The sequence below is a fragment of the Trachypithecus francoisi genome, unplaced genomic scaffold (assembly GCF_009764315.1).
Source record: "Trachypithecus francoisi isolate TF-2019V2 unplaced genomic scaffold, Tfra_2.0 Lachesis_group0, whole genome shotgun sequence".
NCBI classification, from domain to species: Eukaryota; Metazoa; Chordata; class Mammalia; order Primates; family Cercopithecidae; genus Trachypithecus; species Trachypithecus francoisi.
In genome coordinates this window covers 130,220,221-130,226,220 of record NW_022681453.1, presented here as the reverse complement: position 1 = coordinate 130,226,220, position 6,000 = coordinate 130,220,221, and the positions used below count along the sequence as shown (strand labels likewise).

General features: G+C 44.5%; 1 protein-coding gene across 1 annotated transcript in view; it reads left to right on the top strand.

Moving 5' to 3' along the window:
* Nucleotides 1-717: 717 nt before the first annotated feature.
* DCUN1D1 (defective in cullin neddylation 1 domain containing 1) overlaps nt 718-6,000 on the top strand; it is a 46,650-nt gene continuing 41,367 nt past the window's right edge. The window contains exon 1 of the mRNA XM_033211808.1: nt 718-1,260. The gene's annotated coding sequence lies outside the window, so the exon portion shown is untranslated. The remainder of the gene's footprint in view (nt 1,261-6,000) is intronic.

The window sequence follows — 6,000 nt, the reverse complement described above, 5'->3', positions numbered from 1 at the left end:
AAGCCTGTTGTTTCTTTTTACATTTATTTTACATTTGCTAGTTCATTAATTTATTTTTTTGAAACCGAGTTTTGCTCTTTCACCCAGGCTGGAGCGAATTGGCATGATCTCGGCTCACTGCAACCTCCACCCTCCGGGTTCAAGCGATTCTCTTGCCTCAGCCTCCTGAGTAGCTGGGATTATAGGCACCCGCCACCATGCCTGGCTCATTTGTGTATTTTTAGTAGAGACAGCGTTTTGCCATGTTGGCCAGGCTGGTCTCAAACTCCTGACCTCGGGTGATCCACCAGCCTCGGCCTCCCAAAGTGCTGGGATTACAGGCGTCAGCCACCGCGCCTGGCCCATTTGCTAGTTTATTTAAAATACGTAATAAAGGATACAGAAGACAATTTAGATGAAGAGAAGCACAGGGCAAGGCATTGTGGGAGAAGGTGCAGAGCTTTCATGCTCTCTCCGGGGTGACGCTCTGCAGGCACCTCCACATGTTCAGGATTCAGGATGCTCCTTACTTTGTAAAATGACACAACAAGGAAAGGTAAACTTTCTTATTTGCCCGGTATTTGTGGCTTGCATCATATTTGTCAGACAGTGCTGGTCTCAGTACTTCATATATTTATAGTGAATGAATGAATGAAAAAATGCAACTGGCTATACTTTTCTGATCTTTGAGGGCAGCTCACAATAGTCTACCAGGAAGGAATCAAACAAAGTTACGGTTTGACGGAAATTTATTGTAATTCAACTCCATCTCATTTTGTAATTGAGAATGCTGAGGTTCAGAGATATGTTCATGCTTTATATACTATCCATGGAATAGACAGGAAAGTGGAGGGTGATTCAATACCACCATCCCTCTGTCATCATCGGTGGAAAATGTCTCAGTGAGGATTTCCAAAAGTATCCAGGGACAAATGTCCAGGATTCTAGAGGACCCTCTAGCTTGCTACCTGTGGAACTGTTTCACTCATTATGGTTTCAATGAATTCATTCTCTGCAACTGACTGGAGCTATCAAGGACAAACACCCCAGGCTGAGCCTTGGTCTCATCTAGGAGTGGCCAAGCTGGGGTGGGTAGGGAGGTCCAGGGTAGACGCTCTGGGACAGTGGGACATTGTGACATCATTATTGGTGGTCTTGGACAGTTTCTCATTGCTGGGTCTCCAGTCCTAGCTGTTACTGCAAGCCCATCCCTCTACCATGAGGGTGGAGGAGTTAAAATCCACAGATCCACATGTACCTTGAGGCGACAGACTGGCTCTGGTGAATATTCCCATTTTCCTATTTAGAAGTTGACCCACTGAAATACTGCTGTTGTTGGTTCTTTTGTATGAAAGGAGTAATGGTGCCCAATTTCCTAGGGGCAGTTCCTGAGGTGTACCCCTTCATCCTGATTAAGAATCCCTTTTATAATGGTTCTTATTTATTTACTTTTAATTTTATTTTTTATTTTCTGAGACAGAGTTTTGCTCTTGTTGACCAGGCTGAAGTGCAATGGCGCGATCTTGGCTCACTGCAACCTCCGCCTCCCGTGTTCAAGCGATTCTCCTGCCTCAGCCTTCCGAGTAGCTGGGATTACAGGCATGTGCCACCACACCTAGCTAAAATTGTATTTTTAGTAGAGACAGGGTTTCTCCATGTTGGTCAGGCTGGTCTCGAACTCCCAACCTCAGGTGATCCGCCCACCTCGGCCTCCCAAAGTGCTGGGATTACAGGTGTGAGCCACTGCGTCTGGCCTTAGAATGGTTCTTAACGTGGAGGAAAGAAGCCCATGCAGTCATTCCTTTGGCATCACCAGTAACACTGGCAGGTGAGCCAAAAGGTTCTTCTGCTTCTAGCCTCCACTCTGATAAGTTTCGTATGAGCTTTGAAACCGTGGCTTTCATGTTAGACTTCTTGTGGCTTCACTAGGGCCCACTCTGACTGAGGCCTAATCCTGTCTGCTTTACCCTTTAAAACATGGTTATAATTCTGAATTCATAAGATCTAAATGCCATGTTTTACTGAAAACAGAATAGGCTCCATCAGTCAATCGCATTTACCCTTATGTATTTATAAATCAGCAAGCTTGAATCCAATAAGGACATTAGTGTAAATGTTGGGCAAAATTGAGAGCACCCAAGTTAAGTGTGGGATGGTGGTGCCTGTGTATCTCAGACTAGTGGCTTTGAACTGTGTCTGTGTATAATCACCCTGCAGGCTTAATTTTAGCTAGATGAACTACCAGAAATGTTAGCAATCTGTCTTTTCAGATTACTTCTGCTCTTTCTGCTAAAGACAGATTCTAGAAGTATGAAATCCTCACTTTTACATGTTTCTTTGAGCAGAACTGCAACTATTTTATCAGTGAATATTATGTCTTAATATGAAATTTTAAGCTTCTGTGGCAACAAGTATTTACACATTTATAAGCACTGTATTAATTTTTTCATCGTTCTAGGGATACGGTGAGAGGGCGTGTGTGTGTATGTGTTGGGGGTGGGAGGGGGGTAGAGAGAGGAGGAGAGATAGAGAGACAAGATAGTCAATTTTGGCTAGATGTTTCCATCTTATTTCTTATTATTGTACTGAGATTGTTACTATGGAAAAGTCATTAGAACTCCTGTACTTGAAAAAACTCAAAGCCTTAATTTAAATATCTGAAACATGACAAACAAGTAATATGAGCATATTAGTTAATATTATTTTGTTAAATATTGTAATTTATGCTTTATCTTCAGGATGCTTTTGTACTTAAAAAATAATCAGGACAATTTTAACAAATATGTTTATCTCACCCAATCACGACGATTGAGTAATAATTCTCCATTTCACATTCAGTACTGAGCCAGGAAGTACAGTAATGGATACAGTTGCTACTACATTTACCATCTGACCATATGGTATAACATACATCTGCCAAGGAGGACAAGCATTCCTTTACAATAACAAACAATATAGGCACTGTCTTAAGACAGACATCAGTTACATAACTCTTTCTTTTCATTAATTTATCCCACTCTGACTATGCAGCACATACATGTCAGGCACTCACTTTGACACTGAAAACCCAAAGAATTGTGCAACCAGGCCTCTGACCTTAAGCAGTGCAGTCCAGCAGGGGAGATGGTCATGTAGGCAAATGCTTATCATATGATGTCATAAGTACAACAGAAGTACATGTAAGGTGTCAAGAGAAATGCAGGGAGAGAAACTTGCCTAACTGCTGGAATCCAAGGATCAGGTCAGGAGACAATCATAGAGAAGATGGTCTTTGAGTTGAGTACTGACATCTTGGTGGGAAATATAATGTGGCAGTCAAGAGAACAGACTCTGTAGCCAGACTACTGGATTTCAAATCCTGACTCTACTTCTTGCTAGTTAGGGAATCTATTTTTTTTTTTTTTTTTTTTTTTTCTTTGAGGCAGAGTCTCACTCTTGTTGCCCAGGCTGGAGTGCAGTGGCGCGATCTCAGCTCATTACAACCTCCGCCTCCAGGGTTCAAACAATTCACCTGCCTCAGCCTCCTGAGTAGCTGGAATTACAGGCATGCATAATCATGCCCGGTTAAATTTTGTACTTTTAGTAGAGACGGGGTTTCGCCATGTTGGCCAGGCTGGTCTTAAACTCCTGAACTTAAGTTATCTGCCCACCTTGGCCTCCCAAAGTGCTGGGACTACAGGCATGAGCCACTGTGCCTGGCCTAGCTAGGGAATCTTAGGCATATTGTTGAATCTCTCTGTGCTTCTGTTTTCCCCTTTGTAGGATGGGCATAATAACTGGGCATGCTCATAGGGTAGAAGTGAGAATTATATGAGTTAGTATGTGTCACAATGAGGATTACATAAATCAGTATGTGTCACGGGCTTTCCCTGTATCAGACACATGGAAAGCCCTCAGTCAGTATTAGCTAGGAAGCCAGGGATAGGAGAATCGGAGAAAGCAAGGAAACATGCAGAGGTATGGCAGTCTTGGTTTGTGAAAACTGAAATATAAGGTGCATTTGGGTGGAGGGTGGTGGAAAATGGCAATGGGAGCGGATAGATTAGAGAGAACTTCAATGCCATGCCAAAGAGGCTTATGCTTATGCAGCCCTTGGAGAATTTTAAGGACAAATTCAAATTTGCATTATAGAAAGACAACCATGGAGCAGTGGAGAAGTAGAGGCTGGAAGATTAGGTAAGAAGTTATTGATAAGATGAGGAGAGATGATAAAGAAAATTTCCAGTACTTTGGAAGACTGAGGTGGGCAGATCATGAGGTCAGGAGTTCGAGACCAGCCTGACATACATAGTGAAACCCTGTCTCTACTAAAGATGCAAAAATTAGCTGGATGTGGTGGCACACACCTGTAATCCCAGCTACTCGGGAGGCTGAGGCAGGAGAACTGCTTGAACCTGGGAGGCTGAGGTTGCAGTGAGCCAAGATTGCACCATTGTACTCTAGCCTGGGTGACAGAGCTAGACTCCATGTCAAACAACAACAAAAAGAACTGGCTAAGAAATAGTAGGGTGCAGATTTAAAAGTCATTTAGGAGGGAAAATTGATGAGATGTGGAGTAAGGGGATGAGGCAGGAAGAGTGGTGGATGCTTCTTAGATTTCTAGTTTGGATGATTTGATGAAAAGCCAGGAGGAAAAGTGGGTTTGGGGATAAGGTTTTAGATTTCGTGAGCTTGATGGACCTGTGGAATGACCAGAATGAATGTTTAGGCCTGCCACTTGGGGACTGGAAGTCAAGATTTGGGATTCCTCCGGATATGGGCAGTACTTGACATCGTGGGAATGTGACAGCGTGACACAGGTTGTATACAGAAGGATGTTCAGGAATGGTCAGGAAAGCCCAAAGAGAGAACAGCCAGCAAAGGAGAGTGGTCACAGAGCAAAGAGGAGATGCAGGAGAAGGTAGAGTCATGGAAAATGAACAGGAAATTCAAGGAGGAAGTGTTCAAATGCAGGTGAGAGGTCAATTAGAATAACTAAGGCCTGTACCTTGGTAGAGCTTAGGAAAACCCACAAACGATTATTTCAGTGGAGTAGAACAGAGTGGAGCAACAGACACATGAATCCTCTTCATTAACACCCTAGGTGTTATGTTAATACTTTAGGTCAAAAGCTAGGTAATTCATGGAGAACATCCATGTACATAGTCGTTTCAGGCTTGCTGCATGAGGCAGATCTGGCTTGTCCCTGCAGGACTGTTTACTCAGAGTCCAGCAAGGAGATTGGCACATTCACATGCACCCATTAAATATTGGGGTAAAGAACGGATGAACGGTTTGTGGAGGCCAGAAACCTGCCTTGGTACAGCGGTGGAAGCTCCCAGTACATGGCTAGCTCCAGAAATTCAGGAGGCCTTTGGGAGTTACCACAGAAGTTCTGTTGTTTTGATAAGAACAAATTCGTTAGTTATAGGGTTGATCTGGTCTTTTAATGCCTGTGCTGGTGATGATGGTGATAACGGGTCTACTCAGGTGGGTCTTGTTCTGAAACATAGGTAAGCTCTTGGTCCAGTTTCAGATGTGATTTTCTGAGTGGGTTTGCTTTCTTAGCTGTTTTATTTCCTTCCTGTGTGAAGGTGTCTTACCTCTCCAATTGGATACTACATTTCTGAAGGGCAAGGACCACTCACTCCACAGGAGCCTTCTGTCCACTTGCAGCACGAATTTCTCCACTTGATCCTCAGCTCAGAATCCTAGTGCTCCTCAGCCTCGGCCGACTTAGCGCCCAGAGCAGGTCACACCTGGACTGTCCGCCCTGCCTGACTCGACCCTCAGTGAAAAAATGTGTAGTTGCTTCCCGAAACTTACCCTGGACAGGCCGAACTGAGGGGATACTGAAAGCTAGCAGTAGGCAGGCCACCTGGACTCCCGCAGCCGGGCCTTGGGTCCCAGTGCACCCCACCCCATCCCACTCTAGGGTTGCCCCACTGTCTCCCAGCTGACACAGGTGTGGGGAGAGCCTGGGCCTCACTAACGGAGTGACAGCTACCGCAGGGCTGGACTAAGGTCTCCCCTGGGATGCCC